At 40.7% G+C, this 24,032-nt stretch overlaps 1 long non-coding RNA gene across 1 annotated transcript; it reads left to right on the top strand.

Moving 5' to 3' along the window:
• Nucleotides 1–593: 593 nt before the first annotated feature.
• LOC141373068 (uncharacterized) lies at nucleotides 594–9,475 on the top strand. The gene is made up of 3 exons (XR_012378699.1): nucleotides 594–846; nucleotides 4,510–4,631; nucleotides 9,442–9,475. It is a non-coding gene; the product is annotated as an uncharacterized lncRNA (long non-coding RNA).
• The last annotated feature ends 14,557 nt before the right edge of the window (nucleotides 9,476–24,032 follow it).

Here is a 24,032-nt window from a genome sequence, read left to right as displayed (position 1 = left end):
TCTGCTCCCATCCTCAACCCTTCTAACTATATACAGTAAGGAGAGGGAATAGTGGGGAAGGACCACCTTTCAGTCTTTATATAACATGGAGATGAACAGATGTCATGATTTTTACATTCTGGTCTTAACACTTAAATGTGTGACATCTGTTTAAAAAATTAAATAATAGCCAAATGCTTATGGACCCATGAACAGCCTAAGAAATGACTAAGTTATGAGCAGATGAGCCTGAGAAAACAAACACTTTCCCATTTTGTAATCTGTGCGGCAGGAGAAGGAAGAAGTAAGAAGGTTGATGAAGTTGATGCTGGCATGTGCTCATGCTACCCCTTCCCAAAGGGCAATCCGTGGAGCTTTGGTGTTACTAGCCTCCCTGAAAAAAATTAGGGATTTCCTTGGAAAATACTTTGGGGAAATGGTGCATGTTTTATGTCCTTTTTGGAGATCCACAATGCCCATTAACTTATAAAAGCCTCTGAAAAGTAAAGAAACCTAGTGAACTTTGTTTAACCCGGTGGGTGTTTAGATACTAGATTCTAGAACTCATGTAAGCATAGAAACCTCTTTTGCTCACAATTCCTGTTCACATCCCACAGGACCAGTAGTTCTTAGAATATACCTAGGGAACTGCAATTTTAGTCTATTACATTTCTTTTTTTCTCTTTAAAATAACTAGTTTCTTATCTGTAATTAGAAAAAGCTGTATTTTCCTACTTTGTTTCTTTTTTCTTCTAAAGCCCAGCCTAATGTGAATCCTCTTCAGCCCAAGGACTAGAATCTTCCTATCTCCTGAGAGGTGTGCCTGTCACCAGAGCTGCCTGGAGGCCAATGGGACAGCCTTGCCAGGTACCAACAGCTGCAGCCCCGGGTGTACTTGGAAGGCTTGCTCTCAAAGTGTGGTCCCAGGCCAGACGGCAAATGTCTCACCTGGGAGCTTGCTGGAAATGTAGGATCTCAGGCTCTATGACAGACCTACATGAGCTTGGTGGAAAGCACAGGGCAGTAAGCCAGAGCCCAGGAGGCTTAAGGCAGGGAAAAGACCTCCGGTCCTAGAAGAAAGACCCCTGGTCCTAGAATAAAGTGGGGTGTGGGGAAGTCATCCAGCCAGCTTGACTGGCTTTGACACTGAGAGAGTTCCCTAACTAGAGCCCAGGGTAGAGCATGGCTCTGAGTATTTTGGTGGGCGTCGGGGTGGGGGGTAGGAGGTGGTCATGGTAGGGGTGAAGCTAGAGAAAAGCCAGGAAGATAACTTCAAATCTCTTCAGATGAATAAAAGAAGACTGGCCCAGGGAAGTGAGACCAACAGACAACGGGAGCCCTGGGGGGTACCAGGAGCCCAGACCTCAGCAGTAGCTTATGGGTCCAGCAAGAACATTTAAGTAGCTCTTCACCAGTGTGGAACCCAAGAATAGCTGGGTGTCAATGACCCCAGTCTCCCAGATGAACAACTCAGCAGAAAAGAAATACTGTGACTCCACACAGATGTGGAATTGGGCCTCATTCTGAATTACTTTCAAGCTGACTTAGTATTTAGTTGGTTTTGTTAATTCTTCAGTTCTCATACGCATGTACATACATACATACTCACTTAAAAAAAGAGAGGCAAAAAATACTTAGACCTCATGTTTGTGAATATCACAGAATTATTTCTTAATCTCTCTTCATAAATACACCAACCCTGGTGCTCACACTTACACACACGCACATGCATGCATACACACACGTACACTAAACTTATTCTCCTTCAGATAACACTTAGCACGTATTAACATATTAAGGGCAACAACAACAACAAAAAACCCCACAGAATTTATAGGGTTATGGTCTTCAGTACAGTGATAATTCCAATCCCTGCCCTCAGGGCAGAGCCCTTCATGCTATGGCTCAGAGGTGGAAGGTCTTCATCCTATTGCCTCCCATAAATTTTGCCCCCCATTGCTGGGCATCTATGGCAGATGTTTAGAATGCAGAATGCAGGGCTGAAAACACTGCCTTGCAAAACATAGTTCAGTACTTGAATTTGCCTATAAAATTAAGGATATGGATAATTTCAGCTCCTGCACCTGTCTTCCTTACTGATAAGGAAGAATAATTGGGATGTCCATGTATTATCCAAGAATCTTGGTGTGCCATGGGACATGAATTTTCCAGGCTCAGTTGTGGTTTAATCTGGTGCCATCCTCATTTCCTAAGACCCAGGGAGTTAGGGAATATATTCAAGGTCACAACCCTAATTAGGAACTGCTGCCCAGACTCACAGGTTCTCAGCGCACCCCGATGATGCTCTACCCTTGCCCGGAGAAATAAAAGGCACAGCCAGCAGCAGGCTCTTGGAACGATGACATCCACACATGAAAGGGCCTCACATGTGATCTACAAATCTAACCACAGATGGGAAAACCTGACGCTTTAAGAAAGTCTCTTGACCTATTTTTTCAAACATTTTGGATTTTGGCAAAAACGTTTGTGATTTGAAAATGCAATTTTTACCCTTAATTTAAACCCTTGTGTATTTTCAAGGGAAATTTAAGTAAAAAAACATGTCTTTCTAGTTAAATGGAAGCCTTTGCTATATACAAACAGGGAAGGGGAAAGTACTGAGGTTGCTACTGGCTGGTTCCCAGCTAGATTCTGGAAAAGCTGTTGGAGAGATGGATTGTCTACAGAGGAGGAGGTGGGTGGGGTGTTAGAAGAGTAGGAAAAAGGTTGGGAATATTGCCCAGGGGGGTGGTAAAAGGAGGCAAATAAAAAGAGTGCTGAGCAGTGGGGAGGGTGGGCTGAGCTAGGGACCTCACAGGTTTAATTGCACCCCCGAGGTTGGCAGGGCCGAGTCACCTCATTGCAGGTCGCAGGACAGGAATGGGGAGAAGACTGGCTGTGGGGCTGCTTGTTGACTACTCTTTTCAGTTTCTCCTCCTGGAACACAATGGCCCCTTGAAGTCAGGAATCACACTGTATTCATCTTTGTGTCCCTGGGCCCCAAGGTAATGCATAATGCTTAGCACATACTTGATGCTAGAAAAATGCTTAGAAGATACATGATAAATAAATGAGAAGAAGAATACATTTCCAACCCAAAACACCCCAAAGGAAAACACCTAGACAAAGACCTTAATGATTATGGTTACTTGTTAATATTTGTAGGCTACATCCCAAACTGGTAAAATAATTGTTTGACCCGGTAAATTAAAATAAAATCTACTGGTTGCTGTAGTACCAGCAGCAGTATTAGAAAAAATATATTATATTAGAAATATATTAGAAAAAAATATAAAAATAAATACAAAAAATTAGTCAGATTCTGTTCACTTCAGTCTAGTCAGACTAGTTCCAGCAGCTGAACCAGTAGCTCCGAGTAGATTAAGCATAGATTTAAGTGGTCCTTCTGACCACTGCTGGATTCCCTTCCTTCTCTTTGTTGCTTTTTAAATGTCCAAAAACACTAAATTATCCTACATGGGCTGACTTTTTACTCTGAATCTCATGGAGGGCTAATTCCTTTGTACTAAACAGTCCTGGGCATGGACCAGCCACTGCCTGGGCAAGGGCCTTGAGGCCCAGCCTCAGGGCAGCAGCTCCCCACCTCCAGGGTTCATCTTGGCTAAAGGAGGGTAAAACCAAACCTTGGATCTGAAGTAGTACCCAGCTTCTCCCCCTCCCTTGAATCTGGCAAACTGGTCCACAAGTGCATATCCCTGTGGATCAAAGCAGGGTAGAGCAAAAAGAGATGTGAGGGATTTCCCCATTTTACAAGTGAGCTCATCCCAGCTTCTGGGTGACTTGCTCAAGGCCCTGCAGCTGGCTAGCTAAGGTTGGGGACCAGATTCTCTCCTCCCTAGTTCAGAGCGCTTCCCTTTGCATATACTTCACACTTACAGGCATTGGAGGCAGGGTAGCTCAATGTTGGCACCAGGCAGTGACTCAAGGACATTGTAAATAAGGGAGTTGGGAATTGCCTTAGACAGATTTAGATTCACATACCTCCAATCAGCTCAGACCATCCCTGTTGCAGATATTAGTGCAGTTTGGAAAATATTTTCAGGTCTTCTCCTTTTTTAGGTCTGTGGTAGGATGACTTTCTGCATCCCCTTGTTGTCGAGAGGGGTGAATATAGTCAATAGGTTATATGTAGAAATGATGTATGTCACTTCTATACCACAGCATTTAATTGCTGGCATGGGACCCCCAAGAGTTTTTCTCTGTTTCCTTCTGGCTTGGCAACCAGTAATGTTTGAGATGATACTTGCTCCCACAGTTTGGGTTCCTGAGTGATTATGTGAATACAGCAAACAGCAGGAGTGAGTATGGAATAAGCTGCTAAGATCTGAGGGTTATTTGTTATTGCAGCAAAACCTAACATATCCTGGTTGATCGAACCTCCAATACCCTTGCCAAGGCAATCAACTCTTTCTCTGCAACTCTCTTCCCTTGCTCTATACCACTTTCCCATCTATGTACTTTCACTCCATTAGAGTAGTCCTTTAAGTTTTTGTTGTTTTGTTTTTTCAGGAAGAGGAGCTGTGATACTGTGCCCTCCCACTGTCCCACCTTGGCTTCTTCTCAACAATCCTCAAGAATATTGGAAAAATCCTATTCTGATTTCACCTTCGAGCACTACGGATAAAATATGAGTAGGCATGCATTCAAAAAGAGAAAAGATAATTACAATATGGATTAATAAATAGGACACTGGTGGAAAAGAATTAAAGCTTTGATAATTATTTAAAAAAATATGAAGAATTATAGAGACTATAATCCTGTATGGTAGAATTCATTAGTTATTTTATTAGTTTGTTTGAAAGAATGTATGATTTAAAGCTATTTCTTCAATTAGTGATAGACTATCTGCCACCCCAACTTTTGATTACACCTATCCATTGGCCATCTTTACCTCATAGCTTAAAATATTCCTGTCTATGTGAAAGAAATGTAAATGGGCCTTCATAGCAAAACTCCAAGGGGTTGTTTTTACTTCCTAGTTTTATTTCTTCCCTTCATATTTTTCTTTTTTCTTTCTTTTTTTTCCAAGATTTTATTTATTTATTTGCCAGAGAGAGAGGGAGAGTGTGCGTGAGAGTACAAGCAAGGGGAGCTGCAGGCAGAGGGAGAATCAAGCTCTCTGCTGAGCAAGGAGCCCGATGCAGGACTCTATCCCAGGACCCTGGGATCATGACCTGAACCAACTAAGCCACCCAGGCATCCCATATTTTTCTTGAACCCACTGCCATCAGGCTTCTTTCCCCATCACTGCACTGAACCCACTCTTTCAAAGACCTCCACAATGGCCAATCCAGTGATCAAACCCTGGTCCTCATCTTACCTGAGCTACTAGAAGCTCCTGACATGGATGTTCACTCCACCTGTCTCAGAACACTCATCATCTTGCCTTTGGAACACCACCCTCTCTTGATTTCTCTTCTCTGGCTGGCTCTGCCTTCACTCTTGATTCTACTGGTGGTCCTTTCCAGTCTCCTCAGGTACATCCTCTTCATACTCCTAACTTGTGGGAACTTTAAGTGTTTGAGTGCCCAAGAGTTCAGACCTCAATTTGCCCTCAGTCCTGAGTAAGCTCATCCGGTATCACGGCTCAAAATAAGCATCTTCTGCCGCTGATAAGCAAATTGCTTTGTCTAATCCTGACCTATCTCCTGAATCCCAGACTTCCTACCCAGCATCTTTTCTTAGGTGTCTAATAAGGATCTCAAATGCAGTAAGTCCAAAAACAAACTCTTGATTCTATATCTCCAACCCCATCCCAATCATAATCATAACCATGGCCACGACAACATAGTCTTCCCTCCATAGTCTTCCTATATGAATATGTAGCAACTCCATTCTTCCAGTGGCTCAGGCCCAAAATCTTGTGACTATCCTTGACTCCAATCTTTCTCTTCCAGACCACATCCAATCCATTATCAGGTCCTATTGGCTCAACCTTTAAAATATATCTGGAATCTGACCACTTCTTACTTCCTTCACCACCTCCTTCACTTTATACCCCTTACCATGGTCTTTTGCCTGGATTATTTCAAGTCTCCAGACTGGTCTCCCTTCTCTTGTCTTTGCTCCCCCAAATCTATGTCCCATAACAGAAGTCAGTGATCCCTGAACACAAGTCAGATTCCATCATTTCACTCCTCAAAACACTCTGCGTGTTTCTGGTCTCCCACAAAATAAAAGTCAAAATCTTTATCATGGTCTGTAAGGTTGCACCTGACCTAGCCTCTTGGCTGCCTCTCTGATCTCATCTCCTACCACTCTTACCCACATCTTGTGGCTCCAGTGACCTGGGCCCACTTCCTGTTCTTGGACAGGCCAACACTCTTCTTGCTCCAAGTCTTTGCACCTGCTATTCCTTCTGCCTGGAGTGCTCTTCTCCCATAGAGTTGTGGAGTCAACTCCCTACTTTCTCAGGTCTCTTCTGTTTGAAGGAAGAGGACTTCTATGACCACAGCACAGAAAATAGGACTCCCCTTCTTTTTCCTTAACTAGCATCTACAGTTTTCTGACATATATTTGTTTTCTGTCTCCTCCCACTCAGATGAAAGTTCTATCTTCTTCTCATTTTCTCTTTAATTAAAGCCTGCTCTTAAATAAGCTCATTAATACTGCTTTCAAAATGCCCAATCATGGCACCATACACTACTGTTATTTGAGTTTTCATGTGCCAGGTTGGTCCTATCTGGCTCACCCCCCCATTGGGTGTCAGGGCTTGGGGAATAATCTACACTGTCACACAGTAAGGATGAGTGATACACTCCATTGCTGAAAGGGGAATCTCACCAAAAACAACAGTGAAAGAGAAAGGAAGGCCTAGATCCTGCTGGTCTTTCCCCTCACCCCACCAAGAGGCATGGCCACTCATTGATTAGCTTGCAGTGTGGATCTACTTTGCTGCAGTGGGATGCTATTTTATTTGTTACTTTATCTGGAAGACCCAGAAGACTATCAGGGGTATAGTTTAGATCCTGGCATATATTTGGTGAATGAATGAACAAATGCTGAATGTTATATTTTAAACCTTTGCTTTCTGATATTGATCCCTTTTTTAAAATTTGTATTTCTTTCCGAGCAGTTTTGAAGCATTGATCATATTATTGGCTATTACATTTTTCTTGTTGTAAAATATTTTGCCTTCTATGGCAGTCGAGATGGTACTTCCCATTCCCAAGAACTTTCTCATATTGCCTTATAGGGACTAGCTCACTTCTCATTGGCATTTCCTTTGCAGATATTAGATGTTCAGATTTTTCAGCTCTGCTGATTTTCCATCTGCTCTCCGTCTTTCAAAAGTTTGTTGTTATCCCTTGTCTGCTCTTGTCTCTTCTGTTCTCTTGGTAATTTTATATTATTTTTATTCCTTTAACCTCATTTTAATGACATTTTGGTAGTAAATAACAAAATAAATATAGCAAATAAGTGACATGATTTTTTATCTGTCATGAGTTACAAATATTATTTTCTAGCATATAATTTGCATTTTGCTTTCTTTCTGGTGGTCTTTAATATACAGATATGTAAAATTTATAAACAGCCCATCTATGAATCTTTTCTTTTACGGTTCCTGCCTTTCGCATTATGTCACTCAGAAATTGCTTCCCTATCCTGATTCATGCAATTGATTGCTCATTTTTTTCTAAACTTTTTTAAGAGTTACTTTTTTATAATATTTTATTTATTTTTTTGGCAGAGAGAGAGAGAGAGCACGAGCAGGGGAAGCAGCAGGCATAGGGAGAGGGAGAAACAGGCTCCCCGCTGAGCAGGGAGCCTGATGCGGGACTCAATCCCAGGACCCTGGGATCGTGACCTGAGCTGAAGTCAGATGCTTAACTGACTGAGCCACCCAGGCACCCCAGGAAGTTACTTTTTTTCATCTTAAAAACCTTGTGTCAAATTAGGTAGGTTTCATTATATAGAAAGCACAGTGACCAGCTCTTCTCTATTAAAAAATGAATGAGGGAATGGTCTAACATATTTAGAGGATGAATTTAGGGTGGATATAGGAATAGAATTTAAGAATTTGCTAAGCTACTAAAGAAATTAAGTAACTCCTTTCTATGAGACTGAAAAAAAAATAACCAAACTTTCTAATAATCTGGGATGGTCTAGTGCCATACTCATAAAAATAACAATGTGTATCTTTACACAAGCTTGCCTGTTACATTTTAGTGGTGTTCTCACACACATCATCACATTTGATTCCCATGAGTCCTGAGATGTCAGGCAGCTGGAGACAAAGCACTAGACCTGACTCACTCAAAGGATCTTTCCAGCCCAATTTTTCCCTGATTTAGTCATTAGGTTTGCAAAAGTCCCAATTTTAATCATCTTACCAAATTTGGCTGACTTATAAAGAAGAAAAGGAAGAAAACAGAAAACACAAAGATATTTGAGGCTAACACTTTGAATTGTGCCTACTGCACAAAGTGAGAACAAGAAGAATTTAATTTTCTGGTCTGCTTGTTCTATCATGCTTCTCTAGGTTTGTCATCAGCTCCGAGGGAACACAGAGTATATAAAAGATATTTTAATTCAAGTGACTGTATTCAATCCATTTCATTCTTGTTATAAAACTGTCTGCTGTAAAGTCGTATCTAATGTGAAACAGTTCTAACTTGCTAACCAAACTGCATATTAATTCCTATTAACATGGAACCACGGTAGCATATTCCCCCAGTCACTGTAACACATGGAAACCCATAAGTATGACTCAAATGTGAGGTGACTGCACCCTAGACCTGCACATATAATGCACATTTAAAGAGTTGTTCTCTGTTCAAGCTGGGACCCAAATAATCATCCACATATAACAGCCGCTACACTGTTCTCCAAAGTTACCAACACAGAACTCTTTTTTATTTAGTTTACATACCTAAAAAAGTTACCCCATTAAGAGTTTCTTAATTTTTGTTAATTGAAAACCTCATTAAATATCTGCATAGTTAAATGCTAGAGAAGACTTCCCACCCCTGCCAATTGAAAATCACTCAAGAGATTAAGACTTCAGTTCCATGGAAGTAAATTTCCACTATCAGAAATGTCATCTGTTGTAACAAATTCCTCCCATCACCAAAAATGTAACATAAAGCTGACTACTGTCCTGAGAGTCTGGTTGATTACATAGGGACTTTTCAAGAGAAAATATTCATTGTAATGGATTATAACTTGGTCCCCTACAACTAGAATGATGAGGGTCTTCCACATTGGAAGTGTTATTTCAGAATTTTTTTTCCATTAATGTATTGTTACCAAGAGTCAAAATAATCACCTGCTGATTGCTGGTTATCTACCATTTGTGTGATTTGTTTTCATGTGGTCCGGGTCTGAGCATTTCCATGTATATATATTTATTCCTGTTTCCTTTCACTGAGTCCTGTAACTGGAAGTTCTCATGGCAGAGATAGTAAAGCTTCTTAACTTTGTCTTTACTGTTGTCTTCAGTTCTTCTTCCCCTATAGCCCTGGGAACTTTCACTCAGGCCAGCCCTGGATTCTTCTTCACTTTCACACTTATGGTAAGTCCTTGAGTTATTTCCTATTCAAAGTCATATATGGGAAACTTCGTATACTAATAAAATTGTAAGGTTTGTTTTTGTCTGGAATCATAGCAACCCTCATGGTAACACACATTATCTCTCACTGGTCAACAGCACTTTGGTGAATAAAAATGGAAAAATATTCTTAATTAACAGATGGAAAGGTGAAATCTTTTAAATCAAGGGTCCATGGAGGGAAAAACAGTAAAAGCAATCCTTGGTGTCAAACAGAATCACTGGTTCAAAGAAAAGACAATCCCATAAAGAAAATGTCCCAGGTTTTAAGTGTTCCAGGTTGTAAATGGAGGCTTCATTTGTTAGTACCTTACAAGTTAGTAGATTCCCTTCTTCAACTAATAGACTCCTCACTCATCTGGTCACCAGAATGGGGGAGCCTTCAGGCTTCCTTAGACTCTACATTCAATCAGTTGCCAAAACTTAGGACCTCCATCTTTGAGCTTTTTCTTTTCCCATCTATTTCCTTCCTTCAATTCCACAGCCCCCAAATGACTTCACTATCCCAAAGCCTGGAAAAGTGCCTACAAGTTATATTTTTAGCTGAATTTTTTTTCCTAATTATTTATCCTCAAGGAACAATCCAAAGTTGACCGTTTCTCCTACTAGGATAAAATGAATGCTGCCTTTTAATTAGTATATTTTTACCTAAAGCACATTGATACCCTTAAATTAGTGCTCCTCAAATTTTGATGTTCATAACATTCAAAAGGGATCTTATGAAACCAGAGGCTCTGATTTGGTAGATCTTGGGGAAGGGCCTGAGATTCTGCCCTGGGAATGATCTCCCATGTGATGCTGGTGATGCTTTTTGGGAACCACACTTGGAGCAGCAATATTCTAAACTGCCCCATGGTCATCTCAGCAATACCAATAATATCTAACATTGGTGATGATTCCTGCATGGGAAAGTTCTTCTGAGTTTTCTTTTGTTTTCATTTTGCCTGCTTTCTAAGTGTTTTTCTGGATGCTTGCTCTATAACAGAATAGCAGAATTGATAAAACTACATTAAAACAAAAAGGGAGACATAGTGTCTGGCTGTTTTGGGCATTCCTGTTAGCAGGAATTAGTCTTTCAGGGGTCTTAATTTTTAATAGCTATGCTATCAGATTCTCAGTCTTGGCATTAGGGCTAGGTGTTACAGCTTCCCATAAAGCATTCTGATTTATAGACTCACTGCTCCTTACCATAAAATGAGGAGAAATCATAAATTAGAAAAAAAAAAGTTCCACAGTCTAATGAGATTTCAAGCTATTTGTTACTTAATGAGCATTTAATACCATGAAAATCAGAATAACTGCAGTTGCAAAACGCACTTAACATTTTGGGAACATCAGCAACTGAAAAGCAGGTTACATGATATAATGGGTGTAGTTGCCTTTCTCCAGACCTGTTTGTTTCCTTGTCCTCTCTGGACTGTTTCTGGCTCCACTCACCTTTTCCACTAGCTTACCAGATGATTCATCAACTTGCTGGCATTCCCAGTTACCATCTGTGTCCAACATCCCAGTAAAATCCAATAAACTTTCTAATACCCACATCCCATCAGCTATATCCTTGTATATGTCTGATTTACTGGGAGTTGATAGTCATAACGACGGCCTCAAGAGAAAGGGCACTGCCACTTTGTGAACACCTACTGTATGCCCAGTTCTGCTCTAATTGCCTCAACTAAATCATCTCCTTTAATCCTGAAGCATTAAAGATCCTAAAAAGTCCTTTTTCAGAAAGATTATATTATATTCAACTTATTATCATTAAGAATAAACAGATCTTTCTTCAATTTCTCAAATTATTGTTAAATTGTGTTTGAATACATAATATATACATATGATATTAATTCAAAAGATATAAAAAGAAACAGAGTGATAAATTAGTCTCTCTCCTCCCCATCACTCTCATCAAGTCTCTACTTGAAGGCAATCATCGGTTTCTTACGGGTCCTTTCAAAATTAGTCCATTAAGCATGGACTATTAAGCAATGGGCTAGTAATAATCCAGTAAGCAATCATAGATTTCTTTAAAAATTTATAACCTATCTTTGGAACATATAGAAATGCTCAATTGCTAACCTATATATACAGGTTACAACTTAGAAATATATTTTCAAGGCCCTTGTGACATTTGATTTTCCTGACAACACTATGAGATGGACAAGACAGACATTCCTGTTAGCCATTTTACACATGAAGAAACTGAGGCTCACAGAAGTGCAATGATCTCTCCATACATATAAAGTTAGAGAAGATCCAATTCTAGAACAATTAGTCTAATGCTTTTTCTGTGAGATCACGAAGAGGGTAATTCAAGGATCATAGGTCAAAAAATGGTAGCCCTTCTTGACCAGTCAAAATACTCTTTAGGTCAGTTCTCAGATAATTTACTCTTTAAAATGGCAGCAAAATGGCATTATTTCACATAAATAATATATCTTTAAAAACTCAATATTCTGGCTTTGCAGTTGCAATCATTAAGCTGTAACCAAACATTTTAACTCAACAAGTGTCTAAGTTCCTGTTAATGGAGATGCATGGCCCTTCCCCTGAGATAGCTGTTGGTGATCAGAATTTAGAGGTTTCTAGGGAAGGGCTGGGTAATTTATGAGGTCCGATCTATTAAATAAACAAAGCAAGCTGAAAGCAACATTATGCTTTATTACAACTGACTGATGAACTTGTTTTCCCATTCGGGGATCCTAGGCAGATCTGTAACTTTTATGCCACTCACAGGTATTAACAAATACTCTGTGTGTGAGGTCTCGAAAGTCCAGTTCAATCTAATATAGAAACTTCAAGGCTCACTCTCCTCCCTCCCCCAGCTCAGACCTGCCTCAGATGCAGACCTACAGGGAGGAAACAGAGCATGGGTAGGCTCATCTCTCCCCACCTTTCTTTCCTACTGCTCTTCTTTGATTCTCTTGCTGCTTTTGCATCCAGCAGCATTGGAACAGCAGCAGGGAGGAAAGGCAAGGTTGTAATCTGAGTTTTCTGGGTGTGGAGTTATCTGAAGGCTGATGGTTTCTTTCAGAGTTTCTCAGAAACACCTCCACTGGGCACTGGGGAATTCCCACTGTGGTTTCCCAACCCAGGATTCTCTTCTAGCTGGCTACAATCACTTCCACTGAGCCCCTGGCTTCTAGTGGTTCAGTTTTGTTCTGCCAGGCTTACCTGTGGCTCCTGGTGATCCTCTTGGGTGGAGCCCCATTCAAGGAGCGAGGGAGTAAGCTGTATCATCAGTGGAAGTACAAACTGCTCCAGCTACTGCCTTTTCCTCACAGCTGCAGCAGGATGCTCTGTCTGGCTTCTCACCTGCTGACTTTTCCAGGTACCAATCTCTGTGGGCGAGGCTGAATAACAGCCTCCCCAAAGATGTCCACACTCTAGTCCCCAGGACCTTTGAATAGTTCATATTATGTGGCAAAGGGATTTTGCAGATGTGATTAACGTTATAGATTTTGAGACGAGGAGATTATTCTGGATTATCAGGGTGAGCTCAATATAATGACATGAGCCTTTAAAAACAGGGAAAATCTGGCTGAATCATAAGGATATGGCAGCATGAGAAGGATTCCACACACTCTGGTTGGCTCTGAGATGCAAGGGCCCTTGGGCAAGAACCAGAAAGAGGCCACTAGGAGCCAAGGCAGTCTCCATCTGAAAACCAGCAAGGAAACAGGGACCTCAGTCCATCAGCCAAAGGGAATTGAATTCTGCCAACAAGCTGAATGAGTCTGAAAACAGATTCTCCCCTAGAGCCTCCTGAAGGAAGGGAATGCAGCCCAGCCAACACCTTGACTTCAAACTCGTGAGGCTCGAACAGAGAAACCAGCTACACCAACTAACCTTCTGACCTACGAAACTTTGAGATAATGAATTTATTGTTTGAAGTCACTAAATTTGTGATAATTTGCTATGGCAGCAATAGGAAACTGATATACTCTTACACAGGTCAGCTTTTCAAGTGGGTCTCTGAAGCCTGCTCTCACTTGCTTAGGATGAGGGAAAAACACTGGGGGAAGGGGAGAAGAAACATTTCAACAGCCTAAAAATGGTCTCTGTTGAAATCCTTACTTTCCTCTTCAATTCATGGGCCGCCCCTTATATATCTGAGATTGGGGGAAAGACTAAGTGCTCCTGGACCATTTTTTTGGTCACCCCTTAACAAGTTACATCTCTTTAGAGTAGATAGGCATTTAACCACATTTGTTCTCGGCTCTAGGGCCTAAGGCAACACTGAGACAACAGGAAAGGCTTATTTTTGTATCCTGTAACATGTACATGTCAACAGAGTTGCTTTCTCTTTCAGATTTAATGTTCTTAAAATATGTTGGATAGACTGGGGTTGCTCTGATAAAGAAGGGTCACAGGAGAGGGAAATGAGATCCCAGAGATAGAATTCACTGCCGGGAGGGGAAGAGAGACAAGTCAGAAAAACAAACAAACAAACCCAAAGTTGCCCAAGACATGAGTTAGTGTAGATGAAACAATGTTCTTAGTCCTGGACTTTGGGCATGGTGAGACTAAGGTAGAGACATCAGCACAAGAAGGAGTTAGTGTGTGACAGTACTGAGTGAGGAATGGCTCACAGGTAGGTGTGATTCTTACGTCTTTCTGTAAGAGTCTCTGCAGGAAGGGAAAAACTGGAACTATGTAGCTTGAATAAGTGCAATAATTGACCCTCTCCTCTCTGGGTTTTATGATTTCAAATTTCCTGAATTTCCAACAGAGCATGGGGATGAGGGAAGCAAGGGATGAAGCGGCAGTTCTGTGATAAGATCCACAGTCTGTGAAGGGCAGGGAGCAGGACCAGCAAGACCCTACTGCCCAGGACAAAGACCACAGGCTGGCCAGAGTCAGGGTTTTTTTCACACCTGCAGATTGATGTGGATCTGGGGAGGGAGGCAGGTGGGAGGTGACGTCCTTAGAGTTTCCATCCCATGTTTCTGCCCTTAAAGAACATTTTAGAGCCATGATTTCACAGCCTCTAAGAAGCTAGCTCCCTCTATTTGGCCAGTTGATACCTACTCAACTGAATGCCTACCATGTGCAGGGCTATGACCTCCACTTTGCAGGCTGATCTGTTTACAATGCTGTTGCTGTTTAGGAATTTTGAGATCATGGATAGAATTCTCTTCCTGCCAAGGACTCACTATTCCACAGAGTGAAGTTCAGCTATGTGGTAATTTCTAGAATTCTGTTTCCTTTCCATACTCATTTCAGGAAGAAAGAGAGGAATATAAAGGATAAAGATTAATAGAAAAGTCTTCCTTGTGGGTTGCTTGAGCTGAACCATCTCAAAGTAGAACCATTCTATGCATTTTATATTTCACATTTCATTATTTACAACAGACAGCCAAAGATGCTTATGATCCATATCCCCAGCACCTATTGCCATTCCTGACACACAATGTAGTGCCTAATAAATATTTGTTGAATCAATGAATATGGAAAAATGAAACCAAGCATTTGAAATATTATGCTACATTTCTTTCAGCTCTGACTCCACACTAATGAGTGAGGGAGGTCACTGGAAGAGTGTGAGGGCCATCGCGGGTTTCCTATTTCAACAACCAGTGCCAAATCCTCAATACCAGATGGGACAAGATGGGATGTTAAACCGCTTCTTATTACCACGTTGTTGGCCTCGATTGCCTCAGCATTATTCTGCAATTGCTTCGTCTCTATGGATCTCTGACTCTTTATTACCTCCCATTGGAACGCCCCACAAATCATCCTGCTTTCTTTATCCTCTCTCACCTCAAAGAAATCCTGCCATCTTGCTCCGGTTAGAGCCGTTTCCCTTAAGAAGATCGTGGCAAATTCTCTCTCTACCCTGTTTGTTCTTCAGAAAAATTATCCTCAGGATAAGTGGATGTTACAGACACTTTTCAGAATGTATTTAGTCTGAATTTCTCTGGCCTTCCAACATTCTCCTAAGCCAGTTACCTTTGCATTTGAACAGAATTAAATTTAAGGAGATAGAGGATCTGAATTTCTTCCTTTGAGCAGATGGAAATCGTTACATTAGAATGCTGATGACTGCAAAATCTTGGACATATTGTTTTCACAATTAGGAAATGGCAAACACAAAGTTCTTCGGTGCAAAGCCAGCATGCAAGTTCAGCTTCCATTTGCTGCTATAAATTTTGTTCTTGTTGCTGCCAGTAAACACCAACTGTTCAAGTAAAATAGTAAATCCAAATGTGCCTGTTGGATGAGAGTAAAAAATATTATATGCTGCATAAATGCTGATGCGAATGGATTTTTCAACGCACTAAACCAGGGAAGGGAAAGTAACAGAGAGAGAGAAGTTGAACTAAATACGACTCTCACTAAGAAATTTTAGTTGAAAGCACTAAAAGAGCTCCTGAGGAAATGTTGATTCAACATACTGCTTAAACATCAAGGGGGAAAATAAATACAGAAATAGGATATCATCAGCCTTAGGCTGGTCATAGTTGGAGCACTCATACAGGTTCCTAGAGAAAGCATACACAGGTTGTATAAATCAGGGAAAAGAAAATCCCAAAGTTTACTCAAAACCAATGAGGGCACATGGCCCAGAAATTATTTGCTAGTGATCAATCGAACAGTTGAAAGTCAAAGCCAGTACAGGGACTTGGCTACTTTCTATGCCACAGGTTTACTTTTAGGTTAGTCAGCAGATTTTTGTACTCAGATCTCTCTGAAGTTTAATTTAATGTGCAACTAGAATTATGATTCAAGGGAATAGTTTCATAAATGATTTCCTGAAGTTTAACTTTGAATTGCCTAGTTTTACAGTGGATTTCTCTTTTTCCTTTCTCCCATCACTTTTCTTTGATGCCGAAGAAAATCTGTGAATATTGAAGTTAGCTGACCTGAAGTGTAAGTCTAATCCTTATATCCCTGAGTCTACCTTCTCATGTGAGCAATAGGCTTACCCCACTGAATTGTAGTGAGGATTAAATGAGATAATACATTCTATATCTCTGGCATAAGCCTTGAACATAAAAGGTCCTTAATAATAATATTAGTTCCACTCCCAGATTAGACTTTGCAAACAAACAATTTGAAAAACAGAACATTCAAATCAATTCTTTAGCGTGATGAGGCTCCAGGCTTAGAACCAAGCAGTAAAGATATTCCAAACCAGAATATTTCAGCATCTGAGAATGGCTAGGGCTTATCTTCACGGCTAAAATAAGCAGTTTAATGTAAAGCAGTCTTTCCTTTTTCTCACCTTTTTTTTTCCCCTTCATTTTCTTATGGAAGGGAAAGCATTTTCAGAATAATGGTTAAAATCTGTCCTTTGTAGATCTGAAAACATGGACAAGTTTCATACTGAAGTGAAGATCTACTGAAAGTGATGGATATGTGAGGACCAGACTCTGCTCTCAAAAATAAAACAGACATTGGTGCCTTGAATGCATGTGAAGCCAAACATGAAGATGTGAGGCCAAAGCTAAATGCTTTCTTGTGTCATTGAATAAATTGTTGTATCTGGTTTAACTGGTCAAATTATTTTTATTTAAATGTTCACATGTTTCAGTGTTGTATTAATATAGGCTATGTTTTCAAGAGCAGAGAAAGTACCAGTGGTGGCAAATATACGTGTTCAGAGCAAAAGAAACTATTTATTTCCAGACCCCAGATTTATAGCAATTTTTATATATATGGGAAAGTGTTGGTTTCTCCTTATGGTTACTCTGAACATGTGTAAATTATCAGAGTCTGTATTCATTTATTTCTGCAAAAAATAACACCAGCAGAGACTCAACTAAACCAAGTTGAACCTTACTGGGTGGGTTTGGGGGAAACTTAGGCCAACTCAGGGCAAGGCAAACCCATGAGATAGGAAGTATAAAATAGTAATAAATAGCCTTAGAAACATTTGCTTTTGGAAAAGACATCCCAATAATATCCTACATTAGTAGACAAGAAGAGACACACATGTGCTCTATGTATGACATAGTGAGTAAACCAAGGGGTTCACTTGGAATGACTAATCCAGCTTGATCTGAAACCTTGGTGAAGGAAACAGTGGTTTTCAGACAAGCTCAAGATGGAAGGGAAAAGTAAAATCTAATGTCCCATGCATCCGATCCGTAGATTTCCTTTATACTGTTCTGGCAGAGAGATCATCCAATTGACACTTGAAATGAACAACTCATCCCTTTAAGTCAGGCTATTCTATCTTTCAACAATATTATTAAAAATGCTTTCTTGTTTTGGATCAAGCCCTGTTTTTCTCTAATTTCCACTTATTGGTCCTTTTTCTGTTATTCAGGGTCACACCCAGACAGAAGCCCACCTTCAGTGGCAATCAGACTTCTAAACGTTAAGGCAAGGGTCACAGGGGTGCCTGGCTGGCTCAGTTGGTAGAGCATACGACTCTTGATCTCAGGATTATAGAATTTACTTTAAAAACTAATAATAACAAAAGAGGCAAGGGTCACAAATTAGCCCCATGTAGTAATCTTAAATAATTATAAATTAGCTACTGACATTTTAAAATGGGAAATTAACTATTAAAAAAAAACCCATATTTTCAGCTCTCTTCAAACTTTGGAAACCCTGGAAGCCAGGAGCCTACCTTCCTGAATGGTAATAATTGTCTAAGTTGAGTAGTAGGTGTTGCTTTAAGACAAGGAATGTGCTTGCCTTTTCACCATAGTCCTCACTACTCCCTATTGCATTGGATTTGGGATCCCACGTAACATACTTGGACCAGTGGACTCAGTTCCCAGGAAAGGAGATGTAACAACTGGCATATGGCCATGGTAACCACTGTTCCTATTATATATTATATCACTGCAAAGCTGCCAGGCTGATAGAAAACTGGAATGGCTTTTGAAAGATACAACTAAGGTGCCAGCCTGAAGATGACATCTGCAGGGTCTGAGTGCTGGCATTCAAAATGTAATACATAGTCTGAACTGATAGCCATTGAAATTACAATGCCCTCAATAGAAAGAATTCATGGAGTCAGGAAGCAAGGGGTGGATGCAAAAGTGGCTCCCAATACTGTCATTTCCAATGATCCTCTTGGGGAGATTTGGGTTTTGTTCCACAATATCAGGGTCTCCTGGACTAGAGGTTCTGGTTTCCAGTTGGGAGATGGAGAGATCTTCTACCAAGGGCCACAGTACTTTGTGTGTGTGTGTGGGGGGGCATTACATTAGTCCTAAAGTGATGGCTGCTATCTGGTCATTTTGGGTTCTTCATGCCGGTAAAGTAGCAGGCAAAGAAAGAAGTTACTTTATTATCATGAAGAGGTAGGCTCCTTACTATATTATGGAGGCACGAGGGAGCCTTCTTGGACCTTAGGGGGATTTACTGGGATGTCTCCAGGTGTTTCCATGTGTAGTAATAACTGAATGAACATTTGTAGAAACCATGCGGTGTTTGTTCTGGAATGAGATTCAACTTGTCCATATGGGTCCTTGATGTAAAGTTACTTGGGAAACTCAGATCCCTCAGACATGCATGTCTGGCAACATCAATATCAATTACGACCTAGGGACCAGCTTCTGTGTAGGGACCATAGCCTAGGTCACTAAATCTTCTGTTGTAAATTTCTTCCTTTTTAAAATGTAAACAACCACCCCCTTAAGAATCAGTGGCAACACACAAAAATAGACTCAAAATGGATGAAAGGCCTAAATGTAAGACAGGAATCCATCAAAATCCTTGAGGAGAACACAGGCAGCAACCTCTTTGACCTCAGTCACAGCAACTTCTTCCTAGAAACATAGCCAAAGGCAAGGGAAGCAAGAGCAAAAATGAACTACTGGGACTTCATCAAGATAAAAGCTTTTGCACAGCAAAGGAAACAGTCCACAAAACCGAAAGACAACACAGAATGGGAGAAGAGATTTGCAAATGACATATCAGATAAAGGGCTAGTATCCAAAATCTATAAAGAACTTACCAAACTCAACACCCAAGAACAAATAATCCAATCAAGAAATGAGCAGAAAACATGAACAGACATTTCTGCAAAGAAGACATCCAAATGGCCAACAGACACATGAAAAAGTGCTCAACATCACTCGGTATCAGGGAAATATAAATCAAAACCTCAATGAGATACCACCTCACACAAGTCAGAATGCCTAAAATTAACAAGTCAGGAAATGACAGATGTTGGTGAGTATGTGGATAAAGGGGAACCCTCCTACACTGTTGGTGTTTGAATGGAAGCTGGTGCAGCCACTCTGGAAAATGTATGGAGGTTCCTCAAAAAGTTGAAAATAGAGCTACCATATGATCCAGCAATTGCACTACTGGGTATTTACCCCAAAGATACAAATGTAGTGATCCGAAGGGGTACGTGCACCCCAATGTTTATAGCCTCAATGTTCACAACAGTCAAATTATGGAAAGAGCCAAGATGTCCATCAACAGATGAATGGATAAAGAAGATGTGGTATACACACACACACGGGAATATTATGCAGCCATCAAAAAATGAAATCTTGCCATTTGCAATGATGTGGAAGGAACAAAGGGTGTTATGCTAAGCAAAATAAGTCAATCAGAGAAAGACAATTATCATATGACCTCACTGATATGAGGAATTTGAGAAACAAGACAGAGGATCACAGGGGAAGGGAGGGAAAAATGAAACAAGATGAAACCGGAGAGGGAGACAAACCATAAGAGACTCTTAATCTCAGGAAACAAACTGAGGGTTGCTGGAGTGGAGGGGGGTGGGAGGGATGGGGTGGCTGGGTGATGGACATTGGGGAGGGTATGTGCTATGGTGAGTGTTGTGTATTGTGCAAGACTGATTATTAATCACAGACCTGTTCCCCCTGAACAAAATAAACATTAAATTTTAATAAAAAAAATTTTTTTTAAAAAATCAGTGGCAAAACAGATTGAACCTAAATGGGATGTGAGTGGATGTGAGCCAGGGTAAACCAATACAGATGCTATCAATGCCTCAGTCATCTCCCCTCAGCCCTTGCTAGTTCAACTTCCAACACCTTCCAGAATTTACCACACTCCAGTCCTAAGGCACTGCCAGAGAGAAACCATAAACATCCTATTTTTCCCTTTTGCTCAACCTGAGCAGTGGGCTGCTATATATATAGTTTTTAGCCTATGTAGAGGTCAAAAATGCAAATGCTTACCACTGAGATCAAGCCAACAATCTGAATGAAACCCATGGGGTTAGATGTAAACCCAAAGGAACAGTAAGGATCAGTCTCCGAACGCTCCAGCCCACTGGTCACTCAAACAGCATAGCTTAAACAATGACCCAGTCTTCTGATTTTCCAGAGACAACCTGAAATGAGCCCTGGGGCCCCTTGGAAAGGACAACAGGAAATTGATTAAAGGAAAATACCTGAGGTAACAAGGCTCCGGCCCCTGGGCCATGTCTGGGAGAGCGAACTGAGACAGGGTAGACTCCTGAAAGTTTGAGGGCAGGTGGGCAAAAGCTGTGCACCGTGCCTAGGGGCCCCAACAAACAGACGCTGAATCTCATTCTATAACAGCCATTGCATTTACTTCAGAAAAAAAAAAAGATTATTCTCAGTGAAATTTGCAGATATTTTGAAAAATTATAGCACTAACCTTACACAGAATAGAAGGGAAGCTGTTTACGGTAGGGGCATTTCCTCCAATATGACGCCCATCTTCTACAACATTATCTGATGCCACTTTGACCTAATGGAACAGGGACACAAAGAAAGTGTCTGCAGGAGTTAGGGGCAGTGTGGTATGAGAACAGCTGAAAACTGTAATGCTGTAGCTCAGGCCAATGGAGGGTGTCACAGTGAATTTCTATTGATTGCTTACTATGTGCCAGGATTTACTCTAAGCATTTAACATTTAGTAACTAATTAAATACCAATAACAATCTTATGATCCCAAATGTACAAATGAGGAAACTGAGGCACAGAGTTTTAGATTACTTGGCATTCCAATAGTCTCACTCCAGATCCTGTGCTGCTAAGACTTCCTTCTTTTGTACTATATACTTCTATCAACAATACCAGCAGAAGGATTGATTTGGATAATCAATAATTTGGATTTGGATTGCTTAATAATGGCTGTGTTGTATTTTTCTCTCTGGGTTGTGTGTGTGTGTGTGTGTATGTGTGTGTGTTGTATCTGTGTGTTTCTTAGGCAAATTCTTATGCAAAAGATTCAGTTTGATCTGGAGCTAGCTGGGGGGAAATGGGGCACATAACTGTGTATCAGGAGGCTTAATTAGTGGCACCCCTTGTGACTGAAGTGGCTGTACAGCCTTGAGAAAAGCCAGCTCTTAAGGGCTCATTTACTCATCTATGGAAAGAGGTGTTTGGACCAATCACCTTCTCATTTTCTTTTTTCCCTGGACAGTATATCGTTCTGCCCCAAACCTCTAAGATGTCTTCAGAAAACAAAACTTACAAACCTTGACTTTCCTTTAGAGTGAGGGCATATTCATTCTGGGTAGAATCACAGCTTCCAATGGAACAAAGAGTTTAGGCAATGAGGCAACTCCCTACATACACACCTAGCACTACCGCCAATTATCTGCTATAAAGCCAAGATTCAACTGAAGGTAAATTCTTGGTGGTTATGATGGCATGAGAGTCAGATAGACCAGACACCCTGAACTCTCTCCATGGGAATCTGGGAGGGGTCACGGTTCCTTCTAGGCTCTTCTTGTATGGTGGAATCGCAACCATACCGGGTATCTTCTATTCAATGAAAAGGATGTGTGTTAGTAATTTCAAAAAGTTACCTACTCTCTTCTCTTTAGTAGGTGACTTTATTTGACCAAAAGTTCCCAAAAGGCAGCCCTCTAAGCTGCTGTCAGCCTTCTGTGGATAAAGTCTGAACTATAGATGGTGGATACAGACTAAGGTGGTTTATCCAGTCTGGCGTGGAACATCTTATAAGCATCTCAGTAATCAATTGCTCTACCAACCCAATGTCAAGATTCCAACTCCAGGTGGGGTGTGAAATGCTCAGCTGGGCCAACCAACTGCTTCATGCAAATACACTTTCTAATGGGAGACAGAGCAAAAGGTAAGATACGTGACACAGAAGCTCAAAGAGAGAGAGAGCACTTGTTACAGTTATTGATGTAAAGAGCTGCACCAGAGACATCATCGCACTTACCATCCATGGATAAGACAAAATCTTCCCTGTCTCTAGAAGACTTCAGAGTGCCTTAAGTGTTCTCATGGGCCTGTCAACTACATTTCTACATAACTTCTGCCATTATCTCCCTCTTCCTCTCTAGCAGCCCCTTGTTCAAGTCCCTGGCTTGTATAGCCTTGAACGCAATGAAATTGTTGGCTTTGCTGATGGGACCATCAAGAAAATACTAATGTTCACACCAGGCTGCTGTCTCTCAAAAGGCCCAAAGCCATTGGTCCCCAAGAAGCCAGAGGAGTGCTGATTCCCTGAAGAGTGGGGAAAGTGCCACTCTGTCCAGCTTTGCTATTTGTCACATGGATCCCACAGTAGTGCCACCTTTTGTGCACAAAAGACAGGTGATCTCAAAGTCTCTCATGAGGCAAACTCAGTCATTTTCTGGCCTTAACCTTTCTCTCAAAAGAGTCAACAACTTATTGTAATGAATCCCAGGAAAAATAGACAACTTCCTCTTTCCATTCTCTCAATTTCTCCTTCTATCATAGAAAATAAAACACAAGAATAATACCCCTCCTCCTTCAGTCAACATAAAAGCTTTGATACTCATTAACCCATGTAAATGGACAAGATTCCCTCCTATAAGCAATAGTGAAATTCACCCTGGTCTGGGTTTAGTCACTTATCCCTAAAAATCCCAGAAAACTGGAAGACGGTAGATTCTTAGAGACTTCCTGGTTCAACTCTTTCATCTTTCAGATAAAAGCCAGAGAAGTGAGAATCTTGCCTATGGTAACACAGGTCTTTCCTGGGTCTCTTGACTCTTGTTTAATGCTCACTAACATAACACTTCTATAACAGCTCAGTATTAAGTTTTAAAAAGCTAGTTTATCAGCTGCCTACCACAATGGAAGTCTTTTTGGTTCATGAGTTCGTCTCTTGGCACATGGTTTTCTCAGTAGGGCTTCACATTCTCTGCGGACAGAAGCAGGAATATGGTAGGGCTCAAAGATTCTTAAAGGGGTCAAATGCCTCCGGCCTCTTAGAAGCTCAGCTGGCCATTAGGATTCAGGTTTTCTGTTTCGTTTGGTTTGGGTTTTGTAATAAATATTTAGCCTATTTTCTTTTTTTCTTCAGTTTTATTGAGATATAATTGATATACAGCACTGTATAAATTTAGGTGTACCACATAATTACTTGACTCACATGTATGTATTGTGAAATGGTTACCACAATAAGGGGTTTAGCTTTCTAACTGTTTGGACCCAATGAAGGCTACACAGATTTTGGGATATCTGTGAAGACCAAGTGTGATGAGATTGATTCTTGGCTTAAAAATATCTATGAATGCCTTTAAAAAATAACTTGTGAGGTTATTTTGTTCCTTAGTATCAAAGAAATA

This window comes from Callorhinus ursinus, unplaced genomic scaffold, assembly GCF_003265705.2.
Source record: "Callorhinus ursinus isolate GAN/ISIS: 27379988/994484 unplaced genomic scaffold, GSC_fseal_2.0 scaffold7, whole genome shotgun sequence".
NCBI classification, from domain to species: Eukaryota; Metazoa; Chordata; class Mammalia; order Carnivora; family Otariidae; genus Callorhinus; species Callorhinus ursinus.
Note: the sequence above shows the minus strand (reverse complement) of the source record. Positions and strands in the feature narration are given on the sequence as shown.